Below are 16748 nucleotides of genomic sequence, written 5' to 3'. Positions count from 1 at the left end.
AGTCAAAGCTATGGTTTTTCTAGTAGTCATGTATGGATGTGAGAGTTGAACCATAAAGAAAGCTGAACACCGAAGAACTGATGCTTTTGAACTGTGGTATTGGAGAAGGCTCTTGAGAGTCCCTTGGACAGTAAGAAGATCCAACCAGTCAATCCTAAAGGAAATCAGTCCTGAATATTCATTGGAAAGACTGATGCTGAAGCTGCAGCTCCAATACTTTGGCCACCTGATGAGAACTGATTCACTGGGAAAGATCCTGATGCTGGGAAAGACTGAAGGAAGGAGGAAAAGGGGATGACAGAGGATGAGGTGGTTGCACGGCATCACTGACTTGATGGACATGAGTTTGAGCAAGCTCCGGGAGTTGGTGATGGACAGGGAAGACTAGTGTGCTGCAGTGCATGGGGTCGCAATGAGTCGGACATGACTGAGTGACTGAACTGAACTGAACTGAACGGTTCTTGGGAAGCTGTTAAAGATTCTTGAGTAAGGGGAGAAAGTGTGGAGAGTAGACGGATAACAGTTTGGGAAGATTCCTCTAGCTATGATAGATAACATGCATGCACTCTAATTAGAGGGAAGAGAGACTGTCAGCCAGGAGAGTATTTCCAAACCTATTGCTCCAGACCAGAACTGAACTGACCGAGCGCTGGTGAGAGTGGGCAGGGGGGCGGGGATGAAATAATGGGAAGGGAACCTGGCTGTGAGAGGGGTCAGAAATATTACAGAAATAGAGTACATGGGATCTGATGACAGACTAACCATCAGAATAAGTATTTCAAGATGTCCTCGGGATGCACTGAGGTTACTGGTGTAACAAAAGGTCAGTCTGGAAGGGACACTGGTGTAGGGAAATAATGCAGATGACTTTCAACATTTAAGTTTAGGAGCTATCTGGCACTCAGCAGGATATAGGGATTACATTCTGTAGGGAGGACTGGGCTAGAGATGTGGATCAAAGGATGGCTACTGCCATAAATCTACGGCTTACCAATAGAATATCCAGATGTTTCTATCCAGAGAAGGCTCATAGGCAAGTATCATAACATCTCAACGGAGTGGGGAGGGTGAGGTGTAAATAAGTAGGTGGTGCGAAAGATGAAGAGGAAAAGACTGTTGCCTTGAAGAGACAATGTAAGAGAGGACGCAAAGACTTCTTTCACTGCACGGAGGGCCTGGACACTGTACTAAGAGAGGCAGGGAGAGACTGAGCCACAGAAAAATGCTTCCACCCTTTCTACACCCCTAAGACTTTCAATGAATGTAGTTCCAAATTCTGATTATTTTGACATTATCACAAAGATGAGGAGGACATACAGGAGAAGAGTAACTAAGATGGTAGAAGAGAAGAAAGTGTATTTGTAACAAAAAGGGTTGAAAAGAATTCAGGTTCTACCTAAGACTTAAAAATATATTCCTGTAATTTATCAAAGTATGTCTTTCAGTTGATTCTACTTGCAACATAATTTCTTTTCTTTGGGAAAAAAAGAATACAGATTCTTTACTCTAAAAGAGGATTGAGGGAAGATTTACATAATCCTAGCTCTTTCATCCACGTAAGAAAGATGCTATGCATATAATTTTCCATTTTAACTCTTTAGAAAGAAGATTATATTTATTTACATTTACTTTTATCTTTAAATAGTGAAAGTGAGTTTAACAAAAGATATAGTTCTAATAGTAGGGTACTGGTGAAATTTCATTCTGGGAGGTATGTGGAATTCTATCAGACCCAATGAATACACTTTTAATAGCCAGGAAGTGCTCAATGATCAATACAGCACAAACAGACAAACACGGTGATAGCCTATAATGGCAGTAAAATATCAGGACAGTTTTCTATTCCCTGTCTTTCTGAAAGCGTGAAATTATTTCTTTTTTCCTGAAAAAAAAAAAATTCTTTTTATTCCAATTGTTAACTATTTCAAAAAGAAATCTGAATTATAGAATTGGATATTTATGTCTGTGCCAGACTAGATTAAATCACATTAGTGAAAAATTTAAAACATACATCTTGTTTGGGACTCCTCTGTAGACTACTTAGAACTGCAGAAGCATAAGGCATTAATATTAGCTTGTCCGGTGGCCTGTAGCTTATACACTCATAATGCCTCTTGCTTCCCATCTCCTCCCCTTTACATCTTTTCCTTTAGGATCAACAAAATAATAAATGAATTTTGTAGCACCTTTAGTTTGAAAAGAGACCCTAGGCTTTACTGTCTTTGGAAAAACTTGAAAAAGCAAATGTATTATTCTTAATAGATCTATAAATTCCAATGTTAAAAATTTCTTTAAAAAATATAAACACGAAATCATTTCTCCTTATAATCCTCAGAAACTCGCATGAGTGAAATCTATAATTCGAAGTCCTTTGACTCTTGTAAAAATTTTGGATACTAGCACTATATATGTTTTTCATTTAAAAATACCACTCTGTCAGTACAGACTTATACCTTCAGCCATTTTGTTGCATAGCTAATCAATATTAAAGATTAATGTCTTTAAGCACTTTCTGACCTATTTCATCTTAAAACCAATAACTCACCTAAGAAAAGCTCTTGATCTAATTAACAACTTTTTCAGGCACACTTCCATGGTTGGCCCACTTTAAAGTGGAGAAAATTAATACCACAAGATTATATAGTCTTATAATATTTAGATCTAGTTAAAGCAATTTAGAACTTCTCTTGAAGCCAATTTTAAAAATATTCTCAACAGTAATCTAAACAGGATCAAAGTCCACTTAATATATTAAGACAATATGCCCATTATAAACTGCCAAATGATAGGACATTGGTCCAGGCTTGATAAAGGCAAATGGCATTTAGACATTTATTGTTTATGGCAGCGGCCTTTGAAGCAGAATGCAAAACTCTTAATTAGAGTGCAGGAAGAAACTATCAAAGCTGCTGTTTCTAAATTTTTTATCTAAAAGAAAAAAGCTTTATTAAATTAAATATTCAGATATACACTATTCCCCTCCCTTGGTGCATATGTAAAAGGTTTCATATAAGAGATTTTCAGGGGTTTCCATAGAGACTCCAAAATGAGGAGAGGTCGGCAGTGGGTCCTTTGCTTGTCCTACAGCTTTCAGGGACTGTGGGTGTAGTGGGATTTATGAGCACAGAATGACATTGATGCAGTTAATTTTAAAATTCGAGATCTCTACACAGTAGAAAAATGATAATATCATAACAGTTTGTAAAAGGATGGAAAGCGACCACACAAATATTCCACACTAAACAAGAGATTTTTTTGATTGTCTTGAGGCAAAGTATTTAATCAAGAGTCGACATTTCACAAAAGAAACGTGTCCCTATTTGCTGATGTTTTCTAGTATAAGTAGCTGTTTGCAGTTTGCTACCTACCAGATAATTAAAAAACAGAAAGAAAGAAAATGGAAGAAAAGAAATAGAAAACATGCTTAACCCATCATTTGAAGATAAAAGTAACATTTGACGTGAATTTAAAAAAATCGGAATTTGAAAGAAAGTTTTTCTAAGAAAAGATCATCTTGAAATTGGAAATTTATGAAAATGTGTGACTGTGACTCACCTTTAAAATTCATAAAAAAATACAGCAAATTTATACAAATTGATCAAAATTTGTGTCAAACTTGAGAATGGAATTTGCTATCCTGCTTTAGAATCTTCCAAAGGAAGAGTTCCAGAGGTTTTTCTTATTTTCTATTAGTTTGCAAGAAAAGATAACAAGAAATACTGAAATTTTCCAGCAGAGTTACAAGAATATTCTTTGCATAATTAAAGAATAGGATTTAAAACAAGCATCATGTTTTTAGATCAGCCAATACCACACTTCTCTCATCAACACAACTTTAAATCTTTTCCATCTGGACAAAATTAAAACCAAGTTGAAATAAACACAGAACAAGAACTTTGAATCACTTACTGTATCACAAGCATTAAACTGAATTAAAAAAATCATATGACTCACTAAAAATAACTAAAAATTTATTTCCTCATCTGTATCTTTTTACAATTTTATTTTTTGGAGTGTTTTAAAGTGATCAGGACATTAATATGCTGGTATTTGCAAATAAAATTTATAAGTAAAAATACATGCTCTGGGGTAAGTGCTCAAAAATATATTACTGATAAGAGAGCAGAAAAGCTTAAAAACCATGGACTTATGGTACAGACATAATTGTGCAGTACAAAATTACATGTAAATAAATGGCTAAAAGTGATATATTTATATATCATTCACATTAATTTTTCTCATTAAGGAACCATAATTTTTATACCTCATGATGAATGAAACTGCCACAATTTTAGCCCTAATTTTAGCCCTTATTTTATAGTATCCCATAACTTAAAAATAACCTTTCTTCAGCTGGGCAGTTCCACTGTGTACTTCCCTTTGTGGTCCCTGCTGCTGCTGCTGCTGCTAAGTCACTTCAGTCGTGTCCGACTCTGTGTGACCCCTTAGACGGCAGCCCATCAGGCTCCCTGCCCCTGGGATTCTCCAGGCAAGAACACTGGAGTGGGTTGCCATTTCCTTCTCCAATGCATGAAAGTGAAAAGTGAAAGTGAAGTTGCTCAGTCATGCCCGACTCTTAGTGACTCCATGGACTGCAGCCTACCAGGCTCCTCTGTCCTTGGGATTTTCCAGACAAGATTACTGGAGTGGGTTGCTTTTGCCTTCTCCGCTTTGTGGTCCCAGATTATGACAATTATTATGAAGCCTTATTAATATTTCCCTTGTTTGAGGAATGGCAGAAAGTGAAGAGGAACTAGAAAGCCTCTTGATGAAAGTGAAAGAGAAGAGTGAAAAAGTTGGCTTAAAGCTCAACATTCAGAAAACGAAGATCATGGCATCACTCCATGGGAAATAGATGGGGAAACAGTGGAAACAGTGTCAGACTTTATTCTTTTGGGCTCCAAAATCACTGCAGATGATGATTGCAGCCATCAAATTAAAAGATGCTTACTCCTTGGAAGGAAAGTTATGACCAACCTAGATAGCATATTAAAAAGCAGAGACAATACGTTGCCAACAAAGGTCCGTCTAGTCAAGGCTATGGTTTTTCCAGTGGTCATGTATGGATGTGAGAGTTGGACTATGAAGAAAGCTGAGCGCTGAAGAATTGATGTTTTTGAACTGTTGGAGAGTGTTGGAGAAGACTCTTGAGAGTCCCTTGGACTGCAAGGAGATCCAACCAGTCCATTCTAAAGAAGATTAGTCATGGGTGTTCACTGGAAAGACTGATGCTAAAGCTGAAACTCCAATCCTTTGGCCACCTCATGGGAAGAGTTGACTCATTGGAAAAGACTCTGATGCTGGGAGGGATTGGGGACAGGAGGAGAAGGGGACGACAGAGAATGAGATGGCTGGATGGCATCACTGACTCGATGGACATGGGTTTGAGTAAACTCCAGGGGTTGGTGATGGACAGGGAGGCCTGGCGTGCTGCAATTCATGGGGTCACAAAGAGTTGGATATGACTGAGCATCTGAACTGAACTGAACTGATGAATTTTAAGGGATTCCCAGGGGACACTAGTGGTAAAGAACCTGCCTGCCAGTTTAGGAGATATAAGAGACATGGGCTAGATCCCTGGGTCAGCAAGATCCCCTGGAGGAGGGTGTGGCAACCCATTCCAGTATTCTTGCCTGGGAAACCCCATGGACAGAGGAGCCTGGAAGGCTACAGTCCACGGGGTTACACAGAGTCAGACATGACTAAAGCAACTTAGCACACATGCATGGATGGGTTCTGTGGGGAGAAGTCTCACCCAGGGAGCGGATGAGCTGCCTGGGAACTGTCTTCCCAATCAGAACTCCAGATGCGCTTTGACACTGGACTTCCCCGTGCTGATTAAGTCTGGATGTTGGTCAAAACCCAATCTGGTGATGCATCCTCTATCCTCTGTTTGATCCCTAGGTTGGGAAGATCCCCTGGAGAAGGGAAAAGGCTGCCCACTCCAGTATTCTGGCCTGGAGAATTCCATGGACTCTATAGTCCATGGGGTCGCAAAAAGTCAGACATGACCTAGCAACTACACACACACAGATATACACATATTATACTCACACACATAAAAAGACATACACTCGTTTACTTGAAAATCCATTCTTCTCTCCTAACTTAAACACAAGTGACATGGACAGCTACCATAAAGATGTCAGGGTTCTGAAATTCCATAATGATCCCCTCTTTTGTATCTAAAAGACCCCCAACTTCTCAAAAGTCTAAGGGCCTGTCATAAACATTATCCTTGTAAAATTGAAACTATTTATTAACTGCATTTAAGAAATGAGAAAGCCAAGGCTGAGAGAAAGAAGAGATGTGATCCCATTATTTTGTAATAAAAATATACTCAGTAAACACAGCATCTTAAACATATAGTTTGATGTATTTTTGAGAAATAAATCACACTGTTAATGTAGCAGAATTGGGACTTAGGTTCCTATTCCTTCTGCTGCCATTTTCTTACACACAATCAGCCAAGTTCTAGAAACGCAGTGTCAGATACTAAAAAATTATGGCACATATGTAATTCATAATTCATTTATTTTCAGAGTCCATTTGCAGAGTGCTAGCCAAAAAAAATCACCACTCTGACAGCAGTTTGGGACAGAGAGAGTGGGACAGGACATTCCCTAGCTCTCCAAGGAGAGAGAGTACCAACCCCAGGGTCTAGGCACAGAAAATAGAAGTGAGAGAACACAAGAACGTGTAATAGGTTTGTCCAAAGCATATAGAAGATCATTTATAAAATCATATGCTTTAAGGGTTTGGCAAGTAGATTCACTGACCTTTGAAATAAATGCAATCATATTTTAAAAGAAAGAAACACAAAAAATCCAAGCTCTTTGTACAGTGTACTCACACACAGCTATATGAATGATACCCACCTTAAAATAGCTTATGTAACTTTTATTGTACTTCCAGGGGGATGGAATAGATTTATGCTTAAATTTTTGGAAAAACTGCTCACTGATAAAGCCATTATAGTAATTGCACTGGGTCTGTTTATTAATTTGTCACAATTAAGTCAATAAGAGCTTTACTAATGTCCTATTACTTGATTAGTTTTGAAAGTGATTATCTTAAGAACTAGACTTAATTGGAAGCCTCTCAATTTACAAGGTACATTAAACTCAGTAGCATCTTAAGATTATTCAACATATGCAGGTCAATTACCAGTAATCACTGTTTCGTACAAATGTTCCATAAAAACTATAGCATGACATGACAAAGAGGGAGAGTGAGATTTAATTAATAATGCCAGACTCCAATTGACATTTCCAGGATAAAAGGGCAACATGAGCATTCATATAAAGTCTTCCTGAAACTGGGTCTGTTACTAAAAATCAAATAATGGAAAGCTAGCAACTCTACACCTTATGGATGAAGATAATTTGTCATGATTGCTAAATCTCCAAATTGCACTGCCTCTACTCAGGCCCAGCTGCATATTAATTTCTAGATTAGTAAATTACAATTAATTCTTACTATTGCTCCATCACTTTTCCATTTAATAAAAGAGACTTCAATTAATTATTGTTCATCCCTGTTTTCAGAACAGATCAACCTACAGCTATTACTGCATAAGCAAGAAACCTGGAGTGGTTAATGTATCCACCAAGATTGCGAGTTCTTTAAAAATTATTGGCTGTAGCATAAATATTTTATATTGATCTTCCAATTTCGACTCAAAGATTCAATGTGGTCAGTTGAATATCTACAGTGACTAACAATTATAAGGTCTAAGAAAGTACCTTGAGACCTAGGCTGATTTTCAAATACCTATTCAAACAATTTCATAACTTTTAAATTAAACTTTATTAGATATTTGAAAGGTCTGCCCCACACTAACAACATGAGCCTGGTCTTGAGATTCATCACAAGAAAATTGATTGCTGCTTCATTAAAAACCTGGGATTGTAACTCCTTGAGAAAACTATTCCACTGCTGACTTGTAAAGGCACCCTATGAATTATGTGTTCTGACTTGTTCCTAATCTAAGTTCTGTACACAGAATACATTTCAAATTGCCAAAGCTGATTTGCCACCAATTGTGTGAACACAGTGAACAAAGCTGAATCTGCAAAACACTAGTTCTGTGCATTTGAAAATCTTGAGATGAAAGGCGCTTTGAGTTTGTTGCATTCAAATAACTATAATTGCCCTTAAACAAAAATTTCCTGGTGCGTTAACCACTTAAATGGTGGAGATGCTATGGGGAAAGTCATGGTCATATTTAACCATCCAATTCCATGGATTTTTACCAATAATCTATCTGCCTAAAATAGAAGAGTGAGGAAGGTCTCTTAACAGACTTCCTACACACCACAAGTCATTTTTTTAAGGGCTTTAAGCAATCCTCGTAGGATAGATTGTCTCTAAATTGCCTACACATCACCTCTGATACATTTCTGGACTTTACGCATTTGCTGTAATTGAGCTTTAGAGGCAGGACATTATGAAAATAGACAAAAAATATTTTTTCAATATCTGATCCATGCGTGCGTGCATGCGAAGTCACTTCTGCTATGTCCAACTCTTTGCAACTGTATGGACTCATAGCCCGCCAGCCTCCTCTGTCCATGGAATTCTCGGGCAAGAATATCGGAATGGGTTGCCATGTCCTTCTCCAGGGGATCTTCCCAACCGACCCAGGGGCTGAACCTGTGTCTCTTACCGTGGTTGGGTAAAATAGCCAGTTTATTCCATTCACAGGTTATTTTTCTGTTCCTGTCCTACCAGAAGCACACAGAGGCGGTCTATAGCAGATGCAGATTCATGGAGAAAGAGGGTGGGTGATGTGGAGAGCTTAGGAGGACTGTTAGCGCCTGTGTTTAGAGACAGATTACACCTGCTTCTTCCTCCAGGGAACAAAAGACACTGAAAACCCCATTTACCTGGGCATTAACTTCAATTATGACCAGAGGAATGGGATAAAAGGGAACAGTCTGCCTTCCTTTAGGCTCTTCGAATTCCGTCTGCCTCACAATGAATGTGTGACTAAGAAACAGCAAAGCATCTTTTGCTCAGGATTGCTTGTCCCTTAAGTCCCAATAAATGAGGCTATACACAAAGTGCATTTAAATTAAGTGCTGCCACCCTTATTGTCCACTTGCAATAAATAAATGCCTTGAGCTTGGTCAAGCCACTGAGTACCTGGCATGGACTTAGTGATCTGAAGCTGAGAGGATTAAATGATTCAGAAAAAGCCTAGACTCCCTCTTCCTTTGGTGGAAGGATAACCTTAGCCTCTTTTCATGGGTGTGGAATGTCCTCAGGTACAAGAACTGGTTGCCAGCTGCTGTTAATAAAGTTGCTTTGCCTTGAAGCAACAAGAAGGTTCTTCTTTTTACAGTTGCCCTGAGTTCCTTAATTAAAAATGCCTTTCTTTCCTCCTTCTATGCTAAAATGGCCCAAATCTTGCTTTGTAGTCTTACAGGATTAAAAAATATATATTGCAAGAGGACACAGGCGATAAACTCTTTTTTGGTAATTAATGTTTGGAATTAGCTGTTTTCCAGAAGAAGCAACAAACTGCTTGGGGATAAGTGAAAATACTGGGCAATTATTAACAAGAGTTAATTAATCATAGAACTCCCCGCCCCTGCCCTCCTGGCCCAATCCCTCACTTTCACCCTATGGAAATTTGGAATTGGCTGCCCCTCTGAGCAGCTCTGAGATTTAAGAATCTAAACAGCTTGGATGTCTCAGTCAATTCTTCTATTACAGTGGTTCTCAAAGTGTGGTCTCTGACCAGAAGCATCAGTCAACCTCTGCATCAGCTGAGACCTGGTTGTTGTTCAGTTGCCAAATTATGGCAACCCCATGGATTGCAGCACGCCACGCTTCCCTGTCCCTCACCACCTCCTGGAGTCTGCCCAAGTTCATGTCCACTGCATCAGTGATGCCAATGTAAATTATCATACCTGACCAAAAACCTGCCCAATCAGAAACTCTGTGGGTGAGGCCCAGCAACAAGAGTTTTAACAAGCCTTCTAAGCAATTCTTGAGGCTTCCCAGGTGGCTCAGTGGTCAAGAATCTGCCTGTGAATGCAGGAGACGCAGGAGATGTGGGTTTGTTTCCTGGGTCAGGAAAATCCCCTGGAGGAGGAAATAGCAACCCATTCCAGCACTCTTGCCTGGAGAATCCCATAGAGGAGCCTGGTGTGCTACAGTCTACAGGACTGCAAAGAACTGGATAAGACTGAACACGTATGCATGCTAAGCAATTAATACAGACTCTAAATGTTGAGAATCATTGCTCTGTTACAGCTGGGTGTTTTCAAATCAATTGTCTATTTATTTCAATAGTTGAATTGGCCATCAATGGGGAAGGAAAGGTTTCCAAAGGTAACTGAAAACAGAAATGAATCTATACTTAGGATAAAAATATTAGACTTCCAACAGTAATTCTCAAACCTAGATTAATAATGGAATGGCTGAAGAGCCTAAAAAATGCCAGGATCTTACTCTAAGCCAACTGAAACAGAATGGAGGGTAGAGAGGCAGTGATATTTAAAAAATGCACAGGTTAGTCTATAGCACAGGGAAGGCTGAGAATCACTGAGAGAACATAACTACAGTAGTCAGACCCTTACTAGAAGTAGGACAGCCTAAGAACTAGAAAATAGGGCTATGTGGATGTTTCTAGCAGAAATATATACACATTTTCATAGACTCATGTCATATTAATTAAGCACTAACTGGCATGTGGGACGTGGGAAAATAACATTACATTTTATTGGCTCACATGCTTCTTAAACCTCATAGGTTGAACAGTTCCTCTTTCTAGAAGAGAAAATTCACCAATAAATATAATTTGAGAGAGGTATCTGGGTTTTGACCCTATAGACTGATTCTAAAATAATTTTCAAAATAATATATGTTGGAGCATAAAGCCCCCACAATCCTACATGGACTATGGGGACACATTCCACACTTCTAGCTGGTTCTACTAATACCAATTCCATTTCTGACCTAGAAAATGGGACTCGAGTTTGAGAATGGATTAGAAGCACTGAATGACTTAAAAACAGAAGATTATCATAAAAAGGCATCAAAACCAAGTCAGTTTTAGTTATGTATTATTTTATTGCTCTATACACACATTATTTTATAATGAACATTTAAAACAAGGCCATAAATTAATAATTTCAATTTATATTTATTTCACAGCACTCTGCAATGACTAATCTTTTACATATTAATTCACTAGATTTTCACAAAAAATGCCTTATGAGATCATCAGGACAGATACTATTATTGTGGCTATTTTAGTTTTACTTAAGAGAAGAGAAACTCAAATAAATGAATTATCCAAGGCTAACCTGGTGCAAAGAACTGACTCATTTGAAAAGACCCTCATGCTGGGAAAGATTGAAGGCAGGAGGAGAAGGGGACCATAGAGGATGAGATGGTTGGATGGCATCACCGACTTGATGGACATGAGTTTGACTAAACTCCTGGAGTTGGTGATGGACAGGGAGGCTTGGTGTGCTCCAGTCCATGGGGTTGCAAAGAGTCAGACACGACTGAGCAACTGAATTGAACTGAACTGAGCTGAAGAGCTATACTGACAATCTTAACAAGTAGCAACTTTAACTTTGATATTTTGATGTCTGATATTAGTAACTTCATGCATGTAAGTTTCAAACCTCAAAATATGGTTATTTTTATTTTCAGAAGAGCTCAGTTCAGTCGCTCAGTCGTGTCTGATTCCTTGTGACCCCGTGAACCGCAGCATGCCAGGCCTCCCTGTCCATCACCAACTACCGGAGTTCACCCAAACCCATGTCCGTTGAGTCGGTGATGCCATCCAACCATCTCATCCTCTGTCGTCCCCTTCTCCTCCTGTCCCCAATCCCTCCCAGCATCAGGGTCTTTTCCAATGAGTCAACTCTTCACATAAGGTGGCCAAAGGATTGGAGTTTCAGCTTCAACATCAGTCCTTCCAATGAACACCCAGAGCTGATCTCCTTTAGGATGGACTGGTTGGATCTCCTTGCAGTCCAGGGGACTCTCAAGAGTCTTCTCCAACACCACAGTTCAAAAGCAGATGAGTATAAATGGCCAAATGAATTAAAACAGATAAAAGAGGGAAACCCAATAAAATATCCAATCAGAGAAAATAAAAACCTAGTTTAGCATAAATACCTGGAAAGACTAACTTCTTTTTTACTTTTCTAGAGTTGGTAGAACTTATTTTCAAATTCTTAACAGATCCATAAAACATATAAAAGATAAACTGTAAGATATAGCTCTAATTTGATACTTAGGATATATAACTGCTACAAAACATGTCTAGGATAACTAAGTACTATTTTGCTTCTTAGAATATTAGCAAATCATTAAATAAGTTTGATTTCCTCAGGGCAGAAAATTTGTTTCTTGATATTTAAAAAAATTTTTTAATGATGTTAAACTATAGAATTGTATTCTGCTTCATTTTAAAACAATATACCTCTTTCAAATCTAAAACCAGATACTTTAAAAAATGGTTAGCAAATTTAAAATGTAGATGTTTATATATCAATGTCAGGTAAAAATGCAGGGAGATATATGGAAAATACTTTTTAAAATATTTAACCTGATTAGTCTGTCTTTCATAGTTTGTGTCTATTAAAACTAATTATGATTTAATATTCAAGCATTTTATACCACCAAAGTATTAAGAAACCCCAAATGGGGGTTTATTACCCTACACAAACTACCTACTTCATAAAGGATAATGTTTCACTATTAGAAAACATTAAGCTATGTACTATTCTTAATTAAGCCCCCAGTTCTGTTAAAGTAAAGCAATTTGCAATTTAATTATTATAATACAAGCTAAAATGTAACTAATGACATAGTATACATTTGTGCTGGATAATTAGAGTAGTCAGTAAATAAAGCTTTACAAAGCAGGAAATAAAAACAGGTGAGGGAGCTGCGGCTCATTCATGGCCTTGCTTGGGCTTCCCTGGCGGCTCAGACAGTGAAGAATCTGCCTGCTATGCAGGAGACCTGGGTTCAATCCCTGGATGGGGAAGCTCCCCTGGAGAAGGGAATGGAGATCCATTCCAGTATTCTTGCCTGGAAAATCTCATGGACAGAGGAGCCTGGCAGGCTACAGTCCATGGGGTCAAAAAGAGCTGGACACGACTGAGTGACTAACACATGTAGCCTCGCTTACTAATGAGAACTGGAGTAGAGATCAGTCACTCGCCAGCACGTTTCCCTGATGTGTGCAATAAAAGCGCATGCTGTAGACTGACCTGCTAACCTAATATAACCACCAGGTAAGTGTCTGTTCAGGAAAATCCACAAAGAGAAACAACTGAGGGAACAGCATAAACTAAAACTAACTCGCAGGAAAGACAGAATAATCACTAGGAACACCCTAACTATATGCTCTGTGATATAAATGAGTAACAGGAATATTAACCATACTTTTTAAAATTAAGAACACTCAAACTTCAAACTACTACATTTATCCTATTTAGGCTTAAATTATAACTAGAAATATGGAAATGGTGAAACATTTGACTTTACAAACCACAGAAGTGATTTTTCTTCTTTAGGTTGGGAAAAAAAAAATGCATAGAGTCTCTTACTAGTAGTACTAACAAGATCAAACATCAAATTTTGACATTTTCACAGTAGCGAAATTGAGTTCTACCAAAATCTAATCTGTGAAAAAGGCAATGTTTTCCTTTTACCAGAGGTGTTACATAATGTATGCATTCTCATTCTACTATTGTACTGGTGAAGCAAGCATGTTATTCTAATCAAGTACTCTGTGTAACACCCAGGTGTTTGCTCCATCAAATTACCACTTACTATCAATTCATAGTTTCAATTAACTCACAACTTCATATAGCAACTCTTGAATTAGGAATTCATTATAGATGTAGCAGAAGAGATAATTTAATTTTTTTTTTTTGTGAATAGACTTTTTGGGACAGACTTTCTAATGTAGGATATGCGTAAATTATTTAGATTCTCTGGTATTCTCAGTTTGCAGAAATACTGAAATCTAATTCGGTTTATTGGTGTTTTGGCTCCAAATACATAAACCTCCCCAGTTCAAAATACTGCTTGCCTTAAGTTCAAACTGGTAAAACCTAAATACTAGAGGAATGTGAACAGATAATACCAGTAAGTTCACATTTCTGTTAACCTATAGGTTCTGGCAAAGAGTAGCCTCCATAACTACTTTCAAAACTGAGATGGAAGAGCAGAATTATGTTACAGACAGCACATTGTGCCTCTCCCATCATAATTATTGCCGAGAGTTTCAAAGCCAGTCAATAGTGAATATTGTGAATATCAGAATATGAGAATAGCTATTCTAAACAGCATTCTTGAACACTTTATTTCCTCTTGAGCGTCCTTCCATTGATACTCCCTAAGTTTAAGAAGGTAATTAAGAAAATATTATTTTGCCAGATATATTTTTCCCACCTCTTTTGAAACTTCACTGGTGACAGGCTGCAAAAAACTAGAAAATAAGCCCCAAACCTGCTGTCCTTTGTCCTCTGGCCCATATTGTGAAAATACAGAGATTCAGAGAAAACAGCAGATATGCACTGGGTGATATCAGTAACACATCCTGAAATGTAATTATTGCAGATAAATATCAAATGCTGTTTTTGTTCCATAGAGAGAAAATTCTTCAAGACGATAAATGAAGCTGATTGGGCAAAGGGTAGGATGAATTTCAGGGGTTGGTATTACTATTAATTTTGCCAAGACTTCTTGTGTAAATTTGGGTAAGTCACTGCTATTTAGTAAATGAGATTGAGAGTGGATAAAATAATAAAAATTTCATACAGGTTGCCAGGAAGAAGTTAAGAGTGTTCCTGTCAGCTGTAAAATGGTTACCTAATTTCCTCTAGTTCAACATGAAAACATCACAGAATACATAAATGAAATGGCACATTATTTCTGAATCAAAATAATTTTCCTGTAATACTTAAAAATCAAACATAAGTTCTAAAGTACAATACTGTAAAATAATGTACAATACTGTAAATTTGAAATAAGTTCTGATAAAAAAAGGTAAAGCCCCAGTTAATGAATTTTCAGGTGATATAAAGATAACAAAGGATTCAGTACTGAATAGTTTTTAGAAATATTCCTTTATGCATTGAAAAATATCTCCACTGTACACAAAAGATAGATTTAACTAAGGAAAAAAATCCTCTTGGCTATAAAAAGAGACACTAAGTTAAATATGTTTTAAAATAATCTAATTTCTTATAAGTATTTCAAGAGAGGCTAGAACTAATTAAATGATATCAGCACCTTATAATAATTGACTTAACTTTTGCAAAGATGTAGGCCCACACCTCAATTAGTTTTAAGAGCCTTTATCTAATTCCATTATCTTCCACAAAGCAATAAGAACTACCCTTATAGCATCCTGGGCTTCCCGACAGCTCAACGGGTAAAGAACCTCCCTGCAACGCAGGAGACACAAGAGATGCAGGTTCAATCCCTGGGTCAGGAAGAGGCCCTGGAGAAGGAAACGGCAACCCACTCCAGTATTCTTGCCTAGGAAATCCCACGGACAGAGGAGCCTGGTGGGATACAGTCCATGAAGTCGCAGAGTCAGATACAACTGGAGCGACTTAGTATCCATGTACATACTTAGAACCAGGTCTCTTGGTAACCAGTTAAGTTAGTGGGTTATTGTGCCCATATCATTCCTCTCAGAGGGTACAGAAAACATGTGTTAAATGTGCACCAAGTTTTCATAACTAGGTCGTATTTTCAAGTATCAGAGAAGTTTCTAGGTCTGAATACTATCTGTATACTATCTGAATACAAAGTCTGAGGATACAGACAGTATTATAGGTGATCTACATGAGCCAAATAAAAAGCTCACAGATCTCTAATACCATGCTGCTCAAGCCAAGCATATATACCCACTTCCACCTTAAGACACTGGAACATGTGCCATGATCCCCAAGCTAACAGAGAAAACCGGAGGAACCCAAAGGGAAGAATGAATCCTGAGATACCACGTTATACAACAGAAAGCAACTTCAACTTAACATGGCCCAGGGGCGTGAACTCTGCCCGTCTCATCACCTCGACACCTTTGCCTCTGCCGCAAACACATGCACTTACACAGACAGAGACACACACACATACATAAAATTATAGACAGGTACGGGGTGATTTCAAGGTACAGATATAACATACAGACAGAGCATGACATTTAACTGATACATTAGCCAATTAATTTCATGATTTTCCATGATTAATTTTAGGAAGGAATGTCACTAAAATAAATAATTAAGGAAAAAGGTGCATTAATCTTGCCAAGTTGCCCTGTGCATCCTCTTGGCTTTTCTAACATAAGAAAGCCATTTAACTTTTGCCTATGAATCCATGCATCTGAGTACTCTGGCTCTACCATTTACACACGGCATGGTGTTAGGCAAATAACTGTCTCTGTGACTCAAGTTCCTGATTAGTGAAATGGAGATAACAGTAGTACTGACCTTATTGGGTTGCTGCGAGGATTAAATGTGGTAAAGTGTCTACACAACACTTCATATTTTATGATGAACAAACAGCTGTCATTATCATCATCACAAAGAGACACATGCAATTACTTACTTATGGGGAAGAAGGAGTTGGAAGGGAGCTTAAGATAAAACTATTTACAAAATGCTCAGGCTATCATGAAAATTCAAACTATTAATACTTCCTGGGAGAATATAAGAAATTCGGTTTAGCCCAAGTTTTTCTTGGGGCCACGTTCC

At 37.9% G+C, this 16748-nt stretch overlaps 1 protein-coding gene across 1 annotated transcript in view; it reads right to left on the bottom strand.

Moving 5' to 3' along the window:
• MAN1A1 (mannosidase alpha class 1A member 1) overlaps window positions 1-16748 on the bottom strand; it is a 171138-nt gene that overhangs the window by 55710 nt on the left and 98680 nt on the right. The gene's annotated exons all lie outside the window — the stretch shown is intronic.

This window comes from Ovis canadensis, chromosome 8 (genome assembly GCF_042477335.2).
Source record: "Ovis canadensis isolate MfBH-ARS-UI-01 breed Bighorn chromosome 8, ARS-UI_OviCan_v2, whole genome shotgun sequence".
In the NCBI taxonomy this organism is placed as follows: Eukaryota; Metazoa; Chordata; class Mammalia; order Artiodactyla; family Bovidae; genus Ovis; species Ovis canadensis.
The sequence above is the reverse complement of the archived record's forward strand: the minus strand, read 5'-3'. Positions and strand labels throughout refer to the sequence as shown.